Source organism: Zootoca vivipara, chromosome 1 (genome assembly GCF_965207765.1).
Source record: "Zootoca vivipara chromosome 1, rZooViv2.hap1.1, whole genome shotgun sequence".
NCBI classification, from domain to species: domain Eukaryota; kingdom Metazoa; phylum Chordata; class Lepidosauria; order Squamata; family Lacertidae; genus Zootoca; species Zootoca vivipara.
Window position 1 is genome coordinate 11,911,934 of NC_142582.1, and position 24,549 is coordinate 11,936,482.

The 24,549-nt window shown below is 41.3% G+C and overlaps 1 protein-coding gene across 5 annotated transcripts in view; it reads right to left on the reverse strand.

Moving 5' to 3' along the window:
- The window catches only part of PLCL1 (phospholipase C like 1 (inactive)), a 196,995-nt gene that overhangs the window by 104,656 nt on the left and 67,790 nt on the right, over nucleotides 1-24,549 (reverse strand). The window contains exon 1 of one of the 5 annotated variants that reach the window (XM_088677019.1): nucleotides 21,203-21,225. The exons of the other annotated variants lie outside the window; for them this stretch is intronic. The gene's annotated coding sequence lies outside the window, so the exon portion shown is untranslated. Of the gene's footprint in view, nucleotides 1-21,202; nucleotides 21,226-24,549 lie in introns of those variants that run through there. 5 annotated transcript variants of the gene reach the window in all.

A 24,549-nucleotide genomic window follows, 5' to 3' on the forward strand; every position in this document is an offset into this window, starting at 1 on the left:
AGTAAGGCCCACTTGAACACCATAGGAATTGCTTCCAAGGAAACATGAGTGAAATTAATCTTTTGGTCACTTTTAATGTTGGCTTCTCTTAAATTTAAAGTTATTTAGCTGCTTTTTATGCTCAAATAAAAATTGCTTATATTACCTCCCAGGGAGGGAGGATGTTTATGTGAAAACTGCTGTAACTTGTTCAGAGCCCCACGGGCTGTTGTTGGCTACAAATCTAATAAATATAAAAAGTACTTCATGCTCCCCAAACCAGAACTTGCAATGGGGAGCAAGGGCATGGGGGCAGATGCAGTCTGACAGTCCTGCCTTTCCAGATCCTGCCCAGCATCTCTTCCTAAAGCAGCCATGGCCTAACTTGGCCCTCCACCTGTTTTGAGGCTAGCTAACAGGACCAGTGGTCGGGGATAATGGGAATCGTAGTCCCAAAACAGCTGGAAGGCCAAGTTTATTTTTTAAAAAATGTATTTATTGAACATTTTCCAACACACACACATACACAATACAAAAGCAAAAATACAAAAAACAAAAAAAACAAAAAAAATATCAAAAACAAAATCTCTAACTTAAATCTTAATCAACACCTTTTGGACTCCCTCAACCTCCCCCCCTTGGGTCCCTGTTAAAATATTACTTAAACAGTATTCATTGTAATTTTACTAATCTTACACATTATTTTATCAATTCTTTGTTCTTATTTTCAACCCATCTTTCATATCTTATTGCAATCACCTTTATCTAATATTTCAAATCAAATATTTCTAATTTCCTTTCTTCATTCTATAACTTTTTCCCTTCTGCCTATAATTTTTATTAACAACGAATCATCATTCTAACATTAACCCTTAAATCAAAAATTTTCCACATCCATTATAACATTACTCCCCCTCTTCCACCAAGTCCAGATTTTCCAGAAGCTTACAGCGAAGTCCGTATAACATACCAGTGTAGGGTCATTTCAGTCATCCATCTCTATTCACATTTAAGATCTATTAACCCACTCCCACCCTTTCCCACAGCTTCCACAAAGGAAGGCCAAGTTTAGCCATGCCCAGGCATCCCCAAACTTCGGCCCTCAGATGTTTTGGACTACAATTCCCATCTTCCCCAACCACTGGTCCTGTTAGCTAGGGATCATGGGAGTTGTAGGCCAAAACATCTGGAGGGCCGCAGTTTGGGGATGCCTGGCCATGCCTGTAAAGGCTAAGTAAAGGGAAAGAGGCAGCTTTAAGGATAGGCACCTGTGGGTTCACTCCCTGAAAGTCAAAAAGCACCTTTAGACTGGGATTCAATCCCATACCAGCAAAAGATCAGATTAAGGAAAGTAAGAGAAATATTCACTGTGGAAAGTGTGAAATGACATTTGCTTTGATATAATGTCATCTAGCCTCCCCACAAGCAGATCATGATGAATGCTCAATAAATAGGTTATCTGGAAGCACCAGTGGTGCAGTGGCTCAGTGGTCAGAAAGTTAGTGATTCAAGCCCACCCAGGGATGGCTGTGGGCAAGATTCCTGCATTGCAGGGGGTTGGACTAGATGACCCTTGGGAACCCTTCAAACTCTATGATTCTATGAGTGTTTCCACCAAACATCCATCTACCTAAGTGATTGGGCTATGACAGACAGACACAGTTGTAGGCTCTGGCGTGTGGAGGGGAAGGAACCAATACTTGAGCAAGCTAAACTTGTGTTGGTCCTTTGGATGGGAGACCACTGGGAGCCGCATAAGGGCAGATGGGTTTTTCCCCTAAAGGAAGACATAGTTGTAGTGTGGATAGGGAGGCACATATAAGAAAAGCAAATCCAAATCACAACACATATACACAGATATTGGAATAAACTATTTCAGGTAAACAAACACACCAAATTAATTAAACAATCTCCGGATTCCACCTGAAAATAGTTCCTTTAATTTCTAGGTGAACTGAATATGAATTAAGTTGCTTTTATAGCAGAACTTTGGATGATTTTTTAATTCAATTCAATTTTAATTTAATTTATTTGATAATTTAAATGTATAAGGGTTTCAACTCACTAAACTCTGTATTTAATTGGAGCCACTGCATTTACCTATCGGTAAAGTGATGCTGTTTGATATTCAAGCTTAAAAATCATAATTGCTGAGAAAAATAAATGAAACAAATGTTAACAATACGGCATGTGTGCACTCTGTTTTCTTCGTCTTCTTATGCATATTTCATACTTCAGCAAAGCAGCTTGTAAGACTCTGAAGGCTTGCGGGGCGGGGATGGAAATGCACAGTGAATAGAATTGTGAATTGAACCAAAATATTATTAGTTCCTTTTTGGAGGGGACAAACTTGAACTGGAACTAATGTCTTTTCGGAAGGGGTGAATTGAACCTGGACTGAAATCTTTTTCTAAAAAAAACAAACTTTCTAAGCATGGCATATACATATATCCAATGCCTTTTTTTCATTCTCTCACTCAGTGAAGAAGAGAAATCACCCCTAATGACATTATTCACATCAATCTAACTGCTTTCATCCCATTAACACATCAAGATAACACCATTAAGAAGTGATCAATATTGTTTTGCACTTTCCTGAGCAACAGGTGGCTCCAAGGGAGGAGAGGGAGGGGCGCTTTGGGTGCCTTTACATAATAAACTGTTTATTTACAAATGCACAGGCAAAGCAGATGTGAATCAAGGAAGCACTTGTGCTGACAATACAGCACAACAAAAAAGCAACAGTCCTTGTTGTTGACCCTGCCCCCTGCCCAGTAGACGAACAGCATATCTTGTAGCCCCCAAAGTGGATTGTTCTTTCCATCCAGAAATCTCTTAGCAACCTTTTCCAGCAAGCTCCAAACTCGGAGATGATCTTTCATCTCTTCTGCCCACACTCATGTAGCCTCCAGGAAAACAGCTATTCTAGGTTAACCACATCAAGATTGGAAAGGACAAAGGAAATCTTAAGAGAGGCAAAAAAGGTACAGAAAAGGCAGCAGCTATTTTATTTGATTTGTTGTGTTGTGTTGTGTTTTATGATGGGCGTACAGCCGAATAAACATCTTTGCTTTGCAGCAGCTATTGTGGCTGCATAAGAAAACACTGAGTGATATTCAGTGATGTTCTGCATACACATGATACCTTTAAAGCCCTTTTCCCCCCTCAAAGAATTCTGGACACTGTAGCTTGTGAAGGGTTTCTGAGAATTAGAACTCTGTGAAGGGTGTCCAGAATTCTTTGAGGGAGAAAATGTGCTTTTAATATGCTTTAAAAGTATAGTGTGAATGTACACTTCTACTTGTACTGCTTTCCTCCAGGAAAACCTGCTCTTTACAGTTGAATCTGAGCAAACCTCAATTGGGTTCTCCCTGGGTAGACGTTTGTTCCAATTCAGCAGTAAAGAGTGGGTTTTCCCAAGAGAAAGCAGTGGAGCAAATGGAAAACTGCTCAGAGACTCCTGCTTTTTAGGCAAGGGACAAATGACTATGGGTGAATCTTTAGATCCATTGATTCCAATGGTACTTTTGAGCATAACTTGGTTGTATATAACACCCATGATCTATTACTGTATTTCCAACATGTTTCACATTCCTTTTTAAGGGAATGTTGCCTTTATCAATAAGGGAAGCAATGCTATGCCTGCTCCAACCTACTTAAAAACAGTATGACCAACTGCCTAACCTTTTGGTATACAATGGCATCCAAATGGTGTCCTTTCACTTACAGTGCGAGTTTTGATTCAGCAGAGGTGTCAATTAACATAAGGGGGAGGTGATTTTCACCAATTCCCCCAAATGATTTCAAGGGGCTGGTTTTTTTTTTGTGGGGGGGGAAGGGAGTATGCTGGAAGCTGCAGGGGCATCAGGAAAAATCCCATCCCTGCCCTCTGATTAGCAGACACCTCTGCTGGATCAAAAGCCTGTCACCAACCGGATTCCACCCAAAGATAATTTCTCTTGAAAAAGTTTTCTTCAATACCACCTTTCCTGACATAGCTGTTTGTTTCCCTGTAAACAAAGTCTTTATCTGTTGAGACCCAAAGGATGAATTTCATTACATTTGCTTACATCCCCCTTCCATATTACATTTCAATAACATTTTCCTGCTCCTTGATATTTTTAGCTGGTGCTTGAAATGAAATAGCTTGTAGCTAAATTTTAAAAAGCATGATATCACAGTTGTCCTTATTGTACCTACCCTATTGGAGCTGGCTTTACTTAAACAATTTCTCCGTATCTTGCTTAATCTAGTAGCCTGTAATTTATGTTCAAATAATGCTTCAGAGTAATTTGGTATTGATTCAAGAGTATCACACAGGATCTTTTTTTAAAAAATCCAGCTTCCAAAAGGTCAACTGTTTTCTTTTTCCTTTGCTCAGTTCTTGCATTTGTTCCCAGAAATTCAGGTTTCATCTGGCTAACACTTGTGAGAAGTTTGGTCACTATCACTGAATTCTAAACTTCACCCACTTCTTCTGCATACCAGAGAATTACCAGATGGTAAACAAGCAAAGCCTGTGCCTTGAATAATTCAGAACTTCTTTCTTCTCAATTTCAACAAATTTCAGTTTATAATTAATCTACTGACTATGGATTACAAAACATATGAAGCCACTTTATACCAAGTCAGGCAATCTGCAGCCCAATCCTACACTTGTTTTCTTTTAAACCCTGCTGTGCTCAGTGGGCCTTACTTCCTAGTAGGAGTGTTTAGAATTACAGCTTTAGTCTATCTAGCTCAGTACCATTGAGTCTGACCAGAGTCTCAGGGAAGGATTCGCTGAGCCTGCAATCCAAGATTTTTTTAAAGCTGAGATCTCAATGACTGAACCTCAGATATTTCACATGCAAGCAAATGCTCTGCTACTGAGCTATGGCCCTGTCATATAGATAAGTACTCTGCTCAGTCTTCATTGGATTTGTGTGATGGTTAATATGCAAGAAAGAAAGCTCAATTATTTCCAGAGAGAAAATATTGTCTATTTTGATTTAGACAAAAACCCTTTCCTTGAAAACAGGAGTGCAAAGTGGAGCTGCAGAATAGAATGGAGAAATTGCTTCAGAAATGGGTAGGGAAGGTGAAAAGCGAGCTTAGTCACTCACTACATAGGGTCGGAATGGTAAACTCTAGGGGATTAATATGGGGGAAATGGCATGGGGCTTGGTGAACAAAGTGAGCAGGGATGTACTACCCTAGTACATGGGTAGGCAAACTAAGGCCCGGGGACCGGATCCGGCCCAATCGCCTTCTAAATCCGGCCCGTGGATGGTCCGGGAATCAGCGTGTTTTTACGAGTAGAATGTGCCCTTTTATTTAAAATGCATCTCTGGGTTATTTGTGGGGCCTGCGTGGTGTTTTTACATGAGTAGAATGTGTGCTTTTATTTAAAATGCATCTCTGGGTTATTTGTGGGGCATTGGAATTCATTCATATTTCCCCCCCAAAAAAAAATATAGTCCCCCCCCCCCAAGGTCTGAGGGACAGTGGACCAGCCCCCTGCTGAAAAAGTTTGCTGACCCCTGCAGTACAAAATAAAAAATAAAACCTTTATGTATCTTCCTACAAGGCAATGCTGAAATATCATTTTATTCACTCCCTCCAGATTCACATTCCGTGGTGACATGTGATTTCAAGACATAGCAGCCAGTGTGAGGTTGTACTTTTCCTTGGATGAGCCCTGCATGAAAATTACATCGCACCTTAATGACAAGCTCAGATGTAGTCGTTCATAAGCACAATTCTCCAATATGTACTGGATGTGACAAACCCCAGCTTGATTTAGAGCAATTGTGCGGAAGAATCAGCCAGACATCCAAAGCTATTGAGTTGGAAAGAAATTCTAGTTGCTCCCAAGTGACTGCTTAAGGATCAGAATGTTAGTAAGCATCATGGGACAGAGCCTGCATTTCGATGTAATTAGATCCAGAACAGAATCAACTAAATGGCCATTGTTGCTTTCTATTTTCAGTGTGCTCATAAAACAAAATCAGCAGTTATTCAGTTATTCTGCAAGCAGGATGCATGTAATTTAAGATCAGGCACAGGCATCGGCCATATGATGATGCTGATTTATTAAATTTATATACCATCCTTCATCCAAAGCTCTAGGGGATTAATATGGGTGATATGTAACATAAAAACACTAAATACATGAGACTTGCCATGTGGAGGTCATGGCATTCCACACTGGCATTCCCATGTGTGGGCACAATACGTAACCCACCAATTCTACACAATCACGACATAGATACTTTCAAATGTGCCTAAGAGGGGCCCAAAGGCAACCAATGGCATCCTAATGGAGCAGCCACTGTCATGCACGGAAAATAAATATCAGAAACATAACAGAACCACAATAGATGTGACACTAATTGGAAGGATGCAACTAGCATTTCTAGTTATTGTAGGATAAATCGAAGTGCACACACATTCCATTCTGAGCTACTATCAGCCCCAGGAGGGAAGCTTCCATTAACATCACCTCTAGCCAAATCCTAACGATTAGCATGTGACTTCCCTTGTATAGATTGAACAGTTCAGTTTCCCATGTGACTTCTTTACTATAAATATTGGTGCCATCATGTTTTATCCAAGTTTTCAGCAATCTTTGGCAATCACACAAAACACTTTGACTCAGTTTGGCATTACGTGTGTTAGGGTTAGATTTAGGCATGCAAAATCCCCCCCACCCCACCCCACTGCCTCCACAAACTCCAATTCCCTATCTTTTACAGCAAACCACGACATGTTATATCCAAAGTGACAAATTATCATTTGTGCTCCAAACCAGAACAGCAAACTAAAATAAGTAACCAACATGGTGCTCTCAAAACGATTTGGACTACAACTCCCATCTTCCCTGACTACTGGATATGCCAAGTGGGACTGATGACAATTGCAGTTCTAAGCACTGAGTACCCCATATCTTACAATGCAGCAACCTTGCAAGTTTGGTCTGGTACTGTAAGTGCCAAAATTGAGATCACCTGGGAACCCTAATGATGCCACCTTGAGTTTTATCATTGAAGAAAGGCAGGACGTAAAGGTAATTGGCAGTGGAATCCTGTGCATTTATCTTGAGTTTATTGTGTAGTGTGTGTGTATAGCAGGGGTGGGGAACCTGCGACCATCCGGAAATTGTTGCACTGCAACTCACATGAGCCCACAGCCTACATGTCAGGGATGATGGGAGCTATAGTTCAACAACACCTGGAGGGTCCCACGTTCCCCATCCCTGGTATATAGAATTGCAACTTTATCATGGTCTGCAATTTTAATGGACTTAAATTCACTGGCAAAATACTGATATATATATATATATATATATATATATATATATATATATATAATAGTCTGGAAGGCAAGAGAAATTGCATTTTCCCTATTTGAATGTAGCCGCAAAATGCTTGGATGTCAGCGGGGAGGGTATGATGTGGTAGGAGAATGCACATAATCCCAAATCAGATCGGAACTGGCCCATGGTTTAGCTGAATTATGTCACACTGGGTTAATTCCATGCTGAATGAAAATCTGACACCAATCATTTAGATCAGGTTTGTGTAACTTGTAACCACGAAGCTGAACACAGCCCAGCCATTTATGTATGGTGTCCTATCAGGAGTTCAGCGAACCTCCTGCTTCCAAGGCCAGTCTTAAACAGCAGTAATAAAGGGATCGTCAAAGATCTAGCAGGCCTCGCGACATGGCATGTGAGTGGCAGTCAGTTTCGTGGCTCATAATTCTGCAGCCTAATTTAGTGCAAAAATGAGAATGACACTATTTACAGCTGTCAGAGAAATACCCTGCCATTCCATTAGAGATGGACAGAGCAGTCTGTTTCTGGTTCATGTCAGCATATTATGTGCCCATTCATAAACTCATTCCAATGCATTTCCACATCATTCTGCAAATAAAAAAGAAATAGAAAATTCACATTTTTGTAAGGTATTTTACCCTAATATTGTAAGCATTTTAGACACATTTGGTCCTTTTTTTAGCTAACAGCTATACCACAAAATTCTGTGAAATGCAGAAACGGAAGGGCCATAGCATTCCAATTTCTATATTAATCCAGAAAGTGCAAATCAGGCCTGTTTGTTGTAAGTCACTTCAAGACTTCTTGTTGTGGGAAGTGATTCATAAAGTCAATAACTAGCCTAACAAGATTGCTTCTAAATGTGTACTGAACAAAATCCTCAAGCATGTCTACCTTCTCTCTCTAGAGTGAAGGTCAGAAGCTTGCAAACCATCACTTACAAAATCTGACTCACCTCACCCACTGCTTCTCTCAGAACTTTCCTAAATCATGCCATGCTGACATTACTTTGAGAGAGAGAAAATATCCTGGTGTGCCATGCCTCAAAATGCTACCAAAGCATTTTTTTTAACCTTATTAGCACATGGTGGGATGGAAGTAACACCCAACAACATTCAGAACAGTGTTGTGAAGTGGTGCAAGCAATTTGATTTGAGCTAATCTTTTGTTGTTGTTTTCTGAGCCACAGTTCTTTGTCTTCTTAGTTGCTTGCCATATGAAATAGCAGTAAGTGAAGGGAGATATTTTTGAAATTCAAGCAAGCAAACAAACAAACAAAGCCACATGCAGAAATTACAATCTTGAGCTATGATCACAGATTTTACTGCCCACATAGCACTCCCTCGGGAATCCATGTTTGACCTGTTCCCTTAGTTCTTTTTTATAAAAAACAAACAAACAAAAAACCAGGCTTTCCTTAACTACCGGTAATCAAACTGGATGAGATCAAGGAACTGTCCTTTGGTTATGTCATTCAGCAGAGTCCTATGTGCACATTGCTTTTACTCAATTACCAGGAGAGGTGAAATTCAGGCCCATGGCTGAATGTGGTCCTCCAAGTCTCCTTATTTGGCTCTCAAGACACTCTATAGGCCATGCCCCACACACATTCTCAGCCCTGCCCCACATACTCCTTCAGTGCTTTTGGCCGGCTGTAATGTGTTCTGAAATACTGTCTCTTACTTGCATGGTTGGAGGACAGAGAGATGTGAGGCAAGGTACAGAAACCTACTGACTTTTGCATGACTGGAACATAGTCTACTGTACAAAAGATACTAAGAGTCACAATCAATGGTCTGTCCACTTTTACCTCTGGTCCCACCTACCACAGACATGTGGCCCTACAGCCTCTTTATGTGCACTTTTGACACATGAGGGAGCCAGGCAGGACTATGGAGTGAGGGAGTGGGGGGATTAATGATGATGATGATGATAATGATAATATTTACCCCACCCATCTGACTGGGCAGCCCCAACCACTCTGGTTGGTTTAAAAATCTTCCCTATACAGGGAAGAGAGAGAGACTTTGTTCTCAGTGGTTACCACTGATTTCTATGAGACAAGCTATTGCTGTTCTTAATGATAGAGATGTACGAAGCAGTGCTAGAAACTCCAACATATAAGCTAGGTAGCAAATGGCTCCTTAACCCAGGGTTACTGTTGTCAAAACGGAATGCCTAGTTGCCATTTGGGGGCCAGGTGGATCGAAAGTTGTATTTTTCAACAAATCCTTTTGGTTCCTGAAATTCATTCTGATTGTGCAGATAAAATATAACAGATAGAATTATTCAGGAAGTGTCCCTAGTGTGTGAAAACAGTCACGATCCAAGGATCCCCGGGCATGCACCTCCAGGTGATGGAGACATTGGGTGCCATCCTGGTGTCTTCACTCGGTAGCAAGTGGCCAATAGCCTGGTGCCTGGCAAATTTCAAACATTGGTAAGAAGGCATCATTTTCTACTCTGTCCTGGCATTGTTTCCATTCCACTGCAGTTCATCTTCCATCAACAGCTATGTCATTTGTCTCCCTGTCCAATGGAATTAAATTCCATCTTATGTAATTTACACAATAACTTATGCAAATTACACTGACATTATATTATTCCACCTAATTCATTTCAATGGAAAGGAAATGCAGTACAAAGTTGCTGGGGGATAAAATCAATTATGTTTTGTTTGTGGACTGAAAGCAGCAGCAAACACCGTTAACCAAGTTTACTTCTGTTAGAGACAAGTGAACACCAGAAAGTGAACACCAGCAAGTGAACACCAGAAATTTCCTTTCCCATTTCCATGTTCATAATAATTCTGCAGCATCCCTACTTAAGGATGCACCATCTCTCCCTCAGGATTGTGGGTGCCTGCCACCATAACACGGACATACGACCTCTCACACACGTGCAACATCGCGTCACATTTTTGGAAGGGGGGGCTCTGTGCTGGCGTGTGCATGTGACATTGCACATTTGTGTTGTGGTGGCCGGCAGCAGCTCCTCTTCCTCCTCCTTTCCACAACCAGTGAGGCACCCTTTTCCAAGGGGAGGTGCTTGGACATAAAGGCAGAGAGACCACATCTGAGGCCACCCCCCAAAAAAGGGTGACTCACTGGCTGGCTGCGGAGGGCGAAGCTGAACTGCTTCTCTCTTGGAGGCATTGCCACAGAGGCTGGCTGTCTCCAGCTTTGCACACTGACTTTGTGGGTGCCCAGCCCCCACAATTATATCCACCAATGAGGGATGGGGAACTGAAGCCAAGAGACAGTGATGTACCCCAAAGTTGACCAAGCATAGCTGAGTAAGGATTTTGGCTGTGACCTCCAAAAACCCGGGTCTCTTGGAAGCCACTGGCACTCTGCAGAAGCTCCTGCACTCTTTACAGAAAATAGCCTCAAGGGTAACGCTGGCGTGCATAGCACTTTAAGGGCTAATCAAAGACATTGTTGCTTGATCCATGTTGTTTACAATATACAAGCTGTAGCTTCAGCTGGAACAAAATGTGTTAGAGGATCACAGCCAAGGTTAGATAACAATCACGGAATAGAGGAGACAACAGAAGGCAAAGACGCACTGTGGGGCGGGGGTGGGGAGTGGCATGACTTTGTTTTCATGTTGTGATCAACAGGCTGTTTCCATTCTGAGGAAGTTATTCGTATTAAGTTGTCAGAAGGCAGAAGTACACTCCCATCCTGTTATCACCAGTGCAGCTCACAGAAGCATCATGGTCTCATTGAAACAATTTCCTTTTGAGGCATACCAGACTATATTGGTGGGTAGTGAGATTATTAAGATGCTTTGAGGCGGCGTGCAAGAGTCCATAACTGTATAAGATAAAGTACAGAGCCATTATACCCCCTTAGTAATGCTCACAATATACATACTACGGTTTATTATCTCACAGGACTCTGTGCAGAAGTTTTGCTCACTTACAATAACGCTGCAGGTTTGGGGGAACTAGAGGTATCACTCGCTAGAGGTATCACTCGATTACCCTCAGGTGAATGTATGAACTGAGTCTATTGAAAAGTTTTGCATCTGAAGCAACAGAAAGAGTTCTTCCTGTAACATTACATCAGTGACAGTTCATTCATTCATACATGCATATTAGTCATGTGAGAATCAGCCCTTCAATGTGTTTCCCAGAAAGGGTGGGAGTTAGGGGGTTGTTTTTGCAGAGTGTTTACCAGTTTCCAAGATCACAATGTGTTTCTTGGATATTGGGGCCGGAACAAAAGCAAGTTGTATAGATGTTTTGAACCACAGTGCTTTCATGAAAGCATTTTTTCTTTTTCTTTTTGAGTCATACTTCTGGAAATCTGCCAGTATGATGTATGCCTCTATAGAGCACTTTGATGACAGGGACTGAACAGTGGCATGTTTATCTCTAGGTCACTTGAGCCAAGAACAATGTTCTCATCACAAAAGCAACAAAAACAAGCAAAATATACAGGGGTAATGAAGATACAAAGGCAGATTTTGAATAGGCTATTGACTTAAGACCCCTGCGTTTGTTATGGGGAATGCCGCCAAAAACAGCCTCTCCTGGGTGAGAGAACACCAAGCTAACCATAATACATATTAGTACTAATAATGGGATGGGAGAATTCTACAGAGTCAGCTTCCATGCCCCAATCTGTGTTTCTTGCAGCTGCTGTAGCAATGCTTGAGGATTTCAGTTTCTGTGAATTCTTATGCAAACTGAACTGACCTCCTGGAGTAATGTGCTGATCCAAAGGTAATTATTCTTCAGATTTCACACTTCTCTGAATTTCACAGTACAGCTCAGCTAGCAAAAATCATACCAAAATGCATTAAACTAACAAACTTAATTTCAATAGGGACAAATGTAAGGTTCTGCACTTAGGCAAGAAGAACCAGCTGCACAAATATAAGATGGGGGACACCTGGATTGCCAGTAGTACATGTGAAAATGATCCAGGGGTCTTAGTATACCGCAAGCTTAATGTGAGTCAACAGTGTGATGCAGCAGCAAAAAAAGCTAATGCTATTCAAAGTTGCATCAACAGAAGAAAAGTGTCCCAATCAAATGAAGTAATAGTACCACTCTATTCAGACCACACCTGGAGTCAAATGTCCAGTTCTGGGCACCTCAGTTTAAGAAGAATATTGATTATCTGGAACGTGTGCAGAGGAGGGTAACCAAGGTGATCAAGGGTCTAGAAGCCAAGCCTGGTGAGGAATGGTTGAGGGAATTGGATATGTTTGGTCAGATAAAGAGGAGACCGAGACGAGATATGGTAGACATCTTCAAATATCTAAAGAGTTGTCACATGGTGGATGGAGCAAGCTTTTTTTTCTCCTGCTCCAGAGGCTAGGACCCAAACCAATGAATTCAAGTTAAAAGAAAGCAGATTCCCACTAAACATCAAGAAGAACTTTCTGACAGTAAAAGCTGCTCCACAGTGGAACAGACTACCATAAGAGGTGGTGGGCTCTTCTTCCCTGGAGGTTTTTAAACAAAGGTAGTATGGCCACCTATCATGTATGATTTAGTTGAGATACCTGCATTGCAGAGGGTTGGACTAGATGATCCTTGGAGTTCCTTCCAACTCTACAATTCTATGATTCTACATGTGTTTTAGGATAGAATATGGAGAAATGCATACAGTGAGATAAAATATGTATTTTAAATACAATTTTTTGTGTGGATTTAAACAACTTTAGGATAAGTACAGAAATGGGACAGAACAGACTCACAAAAAGGACACATGTGAAACTGTTAGACTGATGTATTCATCCATATTCACAACCTCATGGCCAAGTTTCATTGGTACCTATTTCAGGTAGGATGGGGTGGCTCATCATAAAATTCATTATTCAAGAACATCCCTTTGGCAAATGTGATGACTACTGTCAGAACCTCAAAACAATAGAAATAATTACTGTTCTTCTTCTTTTTTTGCTGGCAAAATGATTTAATTTATCATGCATAGCAAAAGTGTCATTTGGGTTTTCTCAGAATTAGTCCATTGTTATTCTTTGCTTATTTTCCCCACAGCCCCTTGGCTGAATGCACATTTGCTTTACTTTTCCAGAGACAAAGCATTATTCCTCTTTACCTGGCATAAGTTGATCATCCTGGAAGGATCTGGCTAATGATGCAATCTGTTTGAGGACATGAACTAATGCCTCACATAGAAGACAGGCATGATTCCACATAAGTTTTGAAGTGCCCTTATCAGCATGTCTACCTGAGGTCTGCAGCTGCAGGTAGGCTTCCTTAGTCCCCTGTTCCTAAGCAACTGTCTCTGTTGGAAGCCAGACTAACCTTGTAGACTTTCTGGCACTCCTCACAGTCATGACTGGTTGCTGATCAGGGTCCAGACCCACTCCTTTGCAAATGGAAGCACTGGACTAGAATCCAGTGGAGACTGGAGGAGATGCAATTTTCTTTTATTACACCCCATCCACGCTATTCTGGAGGGCCTCTCCAGAGCAGCTTTGCAAAAGGCACAAGAGGCTTCAGTTGGGAAAGAAGAATTGGTTAAAACAACCTCCTTGTCCCCTGCCTCCACTGTGAGCCAAACAATACTTATCACAAGCTTTGTTCCAATCCACTGCCTTTTCATGTACCTGCATAAAATACTCCCTTTCCCTCTGCAGACTCTCTTTACAACAAAGCACAAATGCCATCTTCGAAGCAATGCAGGTGGAATTTCTAGGTGTGGAAAATGCTTTTGAATAATGTCTCTAGAAGAGGCTTCCCCAACCTAGTGCCATTCAGATGTTTTGGACAACAACTCCTATCATCCCTAATGAAGGGCCATGCTGGCTAGGGCTAATGGGAACCACAGCCCAAAATGTCTGGAAATGGCTGCAGTAGAACATTTCGTATTGCCTGCACGAGCTACGATAAGATGAAAATCTCAAGGATTCCAGAAGGTGACTTAGCCTTCCACGTCCATAATTAGAATATGCAGGAAACAGAGGTCAATGCTGACCCACGTAGGTTCTGAGTAGCATTCTCTGCAGTGAGGAGGGATGTACAGTAAGTGGAGATGTATGCATTATTTTATTATCACTACATGGCAGTGTCCTCCTGAATATTAATTTTAATGTGAAGTAGGGGCACCAAAGCAGCAACATTCCATCAGCTATGATTCTTCCCGTGCTTAAACACCTGACAAATTAGGGATTCATTTCCTTTTGTATTCCTTCCTTTCCTCAGGACTGGAAAGCCAAAAATGGGCTCATGGCTGAGCCTGGAAAGGAATACAGGAATCCCCCCACTTACACAGGTGTTATGTTCCAGGCCCTGGCACATAACTGAAATTGTGTAAAGTGGGGAACATCATATTTTGTTTTCAGTTGAACAGTTATGGAAGTATTTTGTAAATTGGTGTGTGTGTGTGTGTGTATGTTTCAACAGAACACTGCACTATAACCTCACTTTGTAACAGGAGTGCTTCTGTTCAGAGTTTCAGCCAACTGCCCATTCACTGATCTCAGATACTCCATTCCATTCCATTCCCTGGTTTTCTTTTCCAACAATATTTCATGGCTCCTGAGCACACTCAGTCCTCCTTGGGCACTTCTTTAATTGTAACTCCACAAACCAGTTTCACCAGAGCATGCCAATCTCTCTTGTTTCTCAACGGTCTCGCTCCCACTTCATTTCTGTCAGCACTAGCTACCTGAATTTACTATGAGTGATGCTTTCTCTCTAAACAATGTTATTTTACCAAACCTCTTGGGCCACCCTTGCCCCTTCTTTATGATGCTGTTATCTTATGATATAAATGCAGTGATCTGCCTCTTCTATCAAGAGTTAGCTACAGTTACCAACTTATAGCTCCAGGGTATACAAGTGTTCTCAGCTTCAGGTCTCAGTACTGTATAATAATACTGGAAAGAATCCATATTTCCTTTTGTACTTTCAGATTTTGAATGCACGCTTAAAAAGAAAATCCCACCCATAAAGCTTGCAAACTGCTCTCTGCATTGAGAAACAAGATATTGAGAGGGAGAAGGAAACATATGTTCTCACTTATATTTTTTCCAAATTGCTTTTCCAAACAATCCAACCATATGGATGTAATTTATAAAAACCTGAGTCATGCTGTCGTTATACCATTCATCATCATTTATCATTTACAGGAGGGAAAGACATTTCCAAATTACTGGCCCAGTTCAGACATCACACTAAGCCATAGTGAACAGCTATGGATTAATATGAACACACAGCATGCTGGTGTACACTGCTCAAAAGTTCTCACACTGGTCCGTTCCCCAGCGGTGTGACAGCAGTAGGAACAAGGGAGGAACAAAGCAAGAACTTTTGGTCAGCGTGCCACCAGCACAATGCATGCTCATATTAAACCAGACTTTGCTTTTAACTATGGTTTAAATGTGACGTGAAAACCAGGTCACTGTAAGCTGAACCTTTGATCCATGAAATCCATAGCCAAGACATTTCAAACATTTTAAGAAGATCATTCACAAAGTTAGTCAGCAAGGGCTTAGCCATTCATTTTTCTCTTCAAGTTGGCCTTTATTTCTTCCCCAACTATGGAGATTTCAGAGTCCATTGAGAAATATTGACTTAAGAAAAATCAACTGTATAAGGCTCTCCTGTGCCTGACTTTCAAGTGTCGCAGCAACCACTCTTACCCAAACTCTCACATAGGGGATAACCAATATACCATGGACCTCTGAAAATGCAAACACCAGGATGCTTCATAGGGTAAAGCATGGTGGGCCTTAGATGCCTATGAAATTCCTATGGCAGTACCCAGTTCCCTAATTCCATTAGTCCAATGATTTCTGCTGGAACAAATGAGTTTCACCACCACAACCCAAACTGCTCTGGAGGGTTGGGGGGAAATTTAGGAAGGGTATGAGAGGAGGAGAGTGCAGAAAGTTCCGTTGTTCAAGCAAAGATCCTTGTGCTAACAGGAGAGCATTAGCACTACAGTGGTACCTCGGGTTAATAACTTAATTCGTTCTGGAGGTCCGTTCTTAACCTGAAACTGTTCTTAACCTGAGGTACCACTTTAGCTAATGGGGCCTCCCGCTGCCACCGCACCGCCACCACACGATTTCTGTTCTCATCCTGAAGCAAAGTTCTTAACCCAAGGTACTATTTCTGGGTTAGAGGAGTCTGTAACCTGAAGTGTCTGTAACCTGAGGTACCACTGTACTTTGGATACAAGCCAATATCTATGCAAAGCATACTTGCAAAAGCAGCAGTGTGCCTGGGTGCAAAGGTAGTTGGTGAAGGCGGGGTCAAACCAGGTGATCTCTGCATTATTTCATTTTTCAATAGATTAATTTAAAAGAAGCCTCAGAGCAGCCAAATTAAACATTCAAACATGTGCTGCTTAAAGGAGCTAGAATCACATTATGCTTTTGATCTATGTAGGAGTGTCAACACAATGTTCAATCATTTTAATAAACCTTACTTATATTTATAGCATCTAACAAATATTAGATACACAGCAAGGCAGCCTTACTGGTCTTTTTTACCAGCTGCCTCTATGCTCTGTGCACCTCCAACTTTTAAGGCATTGAAGGTCATAACTTAGAATCTTTACAGCCTGAAAATGTACACTACACTGACGTCAACAGGGTATTTTTTTTAACCTTTATTCTTTAAAATATCCCAGTGACAATAACAGACATCTGATAATACTTTCTAATTGGTGGCAGGTTGGTGGCAGAGAGAGAGAGACACAGATGCAGTCACTGATTTTGGACCAAAAAGTGACAATCCTGTAATACACAATCCTACCATAACTGCCTCCAATTCACAAAAACAAATTGAACTGTAAAAACATAATAATCAATAGATATGAAGCTGAATAGTATGAATATTATAATTGTTTTGTCGCTAGAAGTCAAAAGGGTGACTCTGGACTTTTAAAAGATGGCAATAAATGAAAATTATGTACTTCTTTTACCCACCCAAGAAAATGGGGTGGTATTGATGTATCCATTTTTTAAGAAATGGAGGACATGCTGGATCCCAGGGCAAAATTAGCTGGTATTTCTATTAGCAAGCTGAGCTGGTAAGTGCAGCCAAATCACGGCCACTGGGAAACAAGTCGTAAGAATCAGCATGTTGGTTGGAACCCCAAAGTTTGCAGGGGGGAAAAAGGAGACCTCCCCTCCCCACCCACAAAAATCTATGAGGACTGAGCATGTTCAGTGACCACAGAATACTGAATTTGTTTTAGAGAGGGGCATAAAATGGAGCATCATGGAGCATAAAATGGAGCATCATGAAATAGGTATAGGCTGGCACTTTTGTTACCGATCCCAGTTTTATGTGGGAGGATCTAAGATGGCGGAGTATCAACATCCTCCCTTCTGACCTCCGTACTTTACTGGTTTGTTTTAAGTTTTTTACTGTTTTATACAGTGTTTATATTTTATTTTCGTTTTATTTTTATCTACTTAATTTAGCTCAGTTTTAAGTTTTAAGTTTTAGTCATAGGTTTTAAGGAATTAAAGTACAGCAGGGAGTTGTTTAAAGTCTTCCTGACCTTCACTTGGGGGAGCGTCTGGGCCTCAGCGTTTTTTTTAAAAAGAAGAAACCTTTCAAGTTGTGACTGCTCTTATCGTTATCTCCCTGCATTTACTCCCTGCTCCACCATTCTACTAACCAAGCAAATGAACTGAAGTGAGACTTTTACCAACCTGATTTTTACCAAATAAATAATGGTGACGACCCGGAGTGGCTGTAAAACCTCGGGCCTTCCTCGGAGTGATGTAAGACCTCTCTCTAAAAGAGCTACTCTAAAGGAAGCACAAACAAAAATCACTCGGCCCTATAAGAATAGGGGCAAAGTGGAGCTGATCGAGAATCAGCAGAAAATTGAAACTTCCCCCCTCTGGCATCATGAGTTCGGCTGCCAGTGGCTGGAAGCAGGAAAACAAAACCACATCACAACACAAGTTGTACTAGACATTACAGAAAGGAGGCACTACATATGCAATGATAATCTCTAATGACAGCCTCGCATTTACTGTAACATCAAGTTTGATGCTAGATTAGACACTGACAGATGCAGCCTCTGAATCATGTTCTGCGCTGTGCAGATGAAAGAGTAAGCTTCCCTAATATCTAAACTCCAAAGAAAGTACTTCCCAAACATGCTTACACAACTTATTGAGGAGAGAAAAGGAAAGACTCTAAAACCTTGCATTTCTTTACCAAATTCAGGCTCTAGTGGGAGCAGTGAAATGTTATCTTTCTTGAAATCTGCATTCTTCTGAGCATTCTTACTCCCAATATTCAAAATATTCCATTACGGGAGAAATGACACAAAAGCAGAGTTTAAAGAAAAATATTTCTTCGACGTAAAGAGGGGATATTCATGTCACATATGTGGCTCTCACAGTTGGCGAGCCAGAGGTTTCTAGCAACTAACATTTCACTCCTGCAGTTTGGAGGTAAAGACTAGATTGTGACTTAATCTAGTACTTAATCTTCACATTACTTTCAATGGCATGGGAACTACTGCAGCTTGGGCTCCTTCTGTACCACTCAGTAATATCAGAAGCCTAGTGCACATGGGCAGAGCCCCCACTGCCCCCTCTGGAATCAAGAGGAGCACTGCTGTGGGGAAAAAGTCACCATGTGGAGTTCTTCCATATGACCACAGACTTCCATTATCAAGCAATTCTGGAAGGAGATACACTCCTAATTTTGATCCTCCCAGTGTCAATGCTAGATCTTAATCTGGGAGTGGGGACCTGAGGCCCTCCAGATGTTGTTGGACTTCAGCTCAAGCACCATAACCAACAGAGACAAGGGAAATTGTAGTCCAGAAACATCTAGAGGACCTTATGTTCTCCATCTCCATCTTAGTCCTTGCAAAACAATGTATGGATAAAGGTTTACCGTTGTACACTGCTAGCATCTCTACCTATGTTTTGCAAGCCTCACCAGCACATATCTGCCAATCTTTCAGTATCTAGAATATTTGAGAGTAATATACCTCACATATTTTTTTAATGAACTTCCCCAGTAATGGAAGGAACCATGCAGTTGCTCCTTTAGACAATGTCTGGCATTACAGAGTAGCACAGAAAGAAGTTATGGTGCAAAAAGTGGTTCACTTTCCCACCTGCCTTAAACAGGAATATGTTTGATTATGGCCTAAAACCCCAATGCTGAAAAGGAAAGCAGATAGTATTACAAAATATGCAAAAATTAAAGTATAAAACAGATTGGTCAGGAAAGCAGGGTTAGAGACTCTACATGCAAGGAATGCCTAATCTAAAATCTGCTTTTTACTGTTTTTATTGTAATTATTTGTATGTTTTAAACAGATTTTTATATTTATATAGTTTTAATTCTATCAATGTTTAATTGTTTCTTAATTATTATTATTATTATTATTATTATTATTATTATTATTATATGTTTCTAGAAGTTCTAAATAAATAAATAATAAAATCACACAACCCCAATATCAAATCTCCCAACCTGGAACTAAATAAGGTAGGCTAGCATATGAACCCACCATCGCCAGTCACCTGTGTTGCCTCTGGGCAAGAAAAAACACATGGAATGAGAAGGTGATCTGCAGAATTGTCTCATAGCCACCTTAGGCTTTCAGTTCTTGTTAGGACCCACACAATAATGCAGAAAAGATCAGTTCCAATGCCCAAGGTGTAGCAATGTTCCCTTAAGGCTACTGTGAGGAGGGGATCACAACAAACAGATGCATTTGAGTATCACTGCAGTAATTTCTTTGTCATCCCTGGAAACAAAGAGTGCAAACGCAATCCGTATTATTATTCTAAGCACACAAATGACCTCTCTAATGAGTCTGGCAAAACAGATAATTTTAAACTACAGTACACATTTCTTCTACTTGACGTGACATCTGCTACTCTTTGCTTCTGCACCTTAGTGAGGACAAATATTCAACTCTGGGGCCTAAGTGAATGCCAATATGTTCAAAAAGAGATTTACTCAAAATTTCCTTGACAGCAGCTGCTGAGCAAGATTTCAGAGGTTATAAATCCATCCTCAAAGTGGATTTATAGGATAAACCGGTACAGTGTGCACACAGAAGGAAATTAAAGCCGGAAAAGCAGAAAAGATAATTGCCAAAAATAATAAAAATAAAAACAGAAGAAAAATCACATGCCTGGATTTTAGCTTCTCATTTCGCAACTTAAAGAAAAAGAACTAAAGAACCTTACTATTTACTCCTCCCGATGTAGCAAAAATGCAGCCATCAACAGGCCCAGGTCATTTTTTTAAAAAATTGCCAATTTGTTTTGCCAATTTGTTGCTGTAAGATTACCAAATGGTGTGTGAAGACTGCATGTGCTTCACCTTTATCTTGCATGAAGTTATCTACTGTTTTCTTTCTTGCTAATTTTCTTATATCCTGTTCCTCATCCTAAAGTAATAAAACCAAGCAGCAAGCGATAAAACCTTAACTAAAATTCCAATGCAACAGTCTACCAAATGTCTGGAATAAATCCGTTTTTAATTTTAGCCAGATTATTACCAGCATGAGTGACAACCAGATTTCACTAGGGAGAGAATTCTGGACACAGGGGGCTGCCACCAAAAACACCTTGCCCCACCCCACAAGCCATGCCCACTGATGGCAGAACTGGAGCAAGTATTGGAAAAATTGAACTTTTAAGTACTTGGTCCTCAATTCATGTAAGGCTTGGGACACCAGTTAATTATCACTGTATCATAATGCACTTAACAGAATGCAATGCTGAACATAATGGGGCTATCTCAAAGCAAACAATCACACTAATAAATTGGGATTTTAAAAAAAACAACAACAACCAATCACTGAAGTAAGTTGAACAAAACAATGAAAATTATAGAAGAACAAATACCAAAACAACAACAACCAGGGCAGTATACCTGAAAGAGACTTAAATCAGGTAAGCATAGTACCGTACCTAAAATAATTAGGAAAGCGGAATTTCACGTTGTACCATGGAGAGAGAGTCCCATGTGTCTGCATTTGTTGTATATATGATAAAATCCCACAAAACACAGCACAGAATGTTTCACGATCCTCGAAGCCTTTGGAAACACATAATTTATGAGTTGTTTTTTTTCAGCTAGTGCTAAACTCCGCATATTTTATACCACAGCAAGAGTCACAAGTCCTGTACATTTTTCCATTTGGTGGCAACTGGAAGTTCTGGCAGTCACCAATATCCATGTCAATAGTTCCTGAGAGTTCAACTCTTTCCATAAGTTTTCTTTTATTAAACTAAAATTATAACCAGCCTCTCTAAACTAAACCTACCATTCAAGCATTTCTCAATGTCAAATACAGTCTTGTCAGATTTCATATGAAGGGCACAAATGAGTACAAAACATCACACTGGAAAAAACCAGGACCACATTGCCACTTTTGTGGTGCTACTGTTGGGCAAACAAAGATTTGTTCTTAGAAAATAAACACTGTCCCATTCATCAGCAGCTCTGAACATCAACCTTTGGAGATCAGATTTGTAACAAGAGGAACCTACTCAACAGCTGGTCTAATAAAGCAGAATTGTCAACTTTTGATTCCAATAATATTTGTTGATCGCTTAGGAAGACCTGTCTGGATCAGGCCAATGGTCCATCTGGTCTCACAGTGGTCAACCAGCCTGTGGGAAGGAAGCTTGCAAGCAGGACACGAGCACAAGAACACTCTCCCCTCCTGTTTTCAGCAACAGATCTATAAAGCAAAATAGAGTTTCTCCCTTCTCTCTCTCTCTCTCTTCAATTCTGTCTGGAGAAGATATTTCCTGCCTTCACAGTTTGCATAATGTTTCCCTGAAAATGTTATCAAACTGCATTCATGCTCATTACTGCTGAAGGGACAGATGACGAGACTGTAGAAAGTGACAGTTCAAATAACTTCAGAGAGGGCATTGTTCACATTAAATTTCTTTCTTAAAAGAAGCCAATTTACAAGAAGGGGAAATATTGTTATGCCTCACCCCCACCTTTTAACAAATAAATAAACTGGGGGACAAAAGGTTGCTTTTGTCTTCTTCTATATATATAAAAATGTAGGCATTGCGCACGCAGATGTAACAGCCTTTCTCCGTAACCGCTGAACTGCAATTTAACAAATTTGGCCACAACATTCCATGCCCATCAGTGAGGGATCTGGCATAAAATAATTTCCAAAAAAGCAAACCTTTCATACCTAAAATAATGATTAAACACAAAAAGTGGTGCCCAAATTAAATGTCACCAGCAGAAGCTCTGAAGACTCCAGCAGCATCCAAAAGAAAGGGAGATCTCCCACTGCTGCCTGCAAAGCCCCGTCACCAGATGACATCACAAAATTCCACAGCAACCAACTGAAAACAGGCCTTTTGCAGCAACAAGGCCCAAACAACTGAAAGCAGGCCTTTTGCAGCAACAAGGCCCAACATTGCCAAGTGGAGGTAGGGGCCTGCCTGGGGGGGGTTGTGGGGGCCGAATAGGGGGCAGGGATAGGTAATGGGTCAGAACAGGGTGGGGGCGAGACACAGGGATGAAACCTGCCCTCTCCACAGTATCTCGCCTCGGCTTTGCAGACTAGGCTGAGTGGATTTAGGGGCCTGCCTGGGTGGGGGATGGGGGGGCCGAATAGGCCGCAGCATAGAATCAACTGAATATGGGCCTTTTACACTTTTACAGGGCCTTTAGGTAGAATAAATGTTATTTCACATAACACACGTGGGTAGGGGAGTCAGGGTTGGGACAGGGCAAAAAATTTCAGAACACACGCATTGGGGGAATGATTGTGTGCAAAATGAACGGTTCACAGGGATAACCCGGGAGGGTGTTGGACGGAGGAGAGGAGGGAAATCACAGAGGTAAGTGAGGGGGTTAGGGGGAGGAGAGGGGGGAAATCACTGGGATTAGCCGGGGTGGGGGGAACAGGGGGCATAATAGGTTATGGATCAGTACAGAGTTGGGGGATTCACAGGGATGAGCCGGGGGGGTGAAGGGAGGAGTGGGGGAATCACAGAGATACATCATGGATCGACACAGGGTAGGGGAAGTCACACAAATAACCCACAGCAACGCGTGGCAGGGCCAGCTAGTTATATATGCAAAGGCGCACACCATCACCAACGTTTTGAAAAGGTAAACATAATAATAGCAAACTAAGTACCAAACTGAACTTATAAATAGTGGGGGAAGTAATATATACTTGTAGTATGTATTATTCCAGGATTTCCACAAAAATGTGTTCAGTTCTCTCTAAATTTGTCCAAGATTTGTTGCCCTTTTTGACTCAGATATAATTGGTGATTTTCGTCATATTGCCGACAGGTAATCAGGATTGGGGGGGGGGAGAAAATGTCAAAGGGTAACAACATATGAATATACTTTAATACTTTGAATGCTCAATTAGATAATCACAAGATCCTAAAAAAAAAAAGCAAGCAAGCCAACTGCTCAAAACTAAATGACTAAGCTGGAAAACTACCAGTTATATTAAAAAATAAATAAATCACTATTTATTTTTAAACTACTAAACATATACCACAGCTAATTAGGTCCCCGAGGCAGCTAACAAACAAGTTGGTCAAGATAATGTCACATTTCAAAAACTCAACTATAAATTGGGTCCTCCCTAACAAGAGGGCATGTGTTGCGGTGTGACCTGGCAACCAGAGCCTGTGTTGTGGGTGGCCACATTTGGATAGCCACAACACCCTATTGGTGGTCCCTCGACCTGGGTGCAATTGGGCCAGAGGGACGTCAGTCAAAGCAATCGAGGGACCCTATTTAAGCCAATGCACGTGTCCCTGAGCTTCCTCTTTTGGACTCTGTGCATTGGAACACATTTCTCCTCTCCCTATATTTAGGGCTTGTGCTTGACCTTGCATGCCATTGTGTGTCACCTGTCGTTGGGACAGGGGCACGACAGGAATTTCCCCCACTTAGCTGATTGGCTGGTGCCACTTGGGTTTCGCCTGCCGCGTAGCAAACCGTCACAACTTCTAAGGTTGCAGATAGGCTCTGGTTCAGGTGGATAAGGGTGGCAGGATGCCTAGCCATCCCTATGCGTTGGGTATTCCTCTAAAAGGAATCCACAGACTCATGGTTGGTCTTCCCTGTGAGGGGTTGTGCCCGGAGCCTGAGTCCAGGGCTCCTCTGGGTGAAGCGCTAGCAGGGCTCCTGCTTGCCACTGTCCCAGGTGTTCAACCAAGGCTGACTTATGGTTGGTGCCCAGAGTCAGCACTGCCTGCAAGGGTGCAGGGAGCTAGTCAAGCCAGAGCCTATGCAACTACTCACTTGA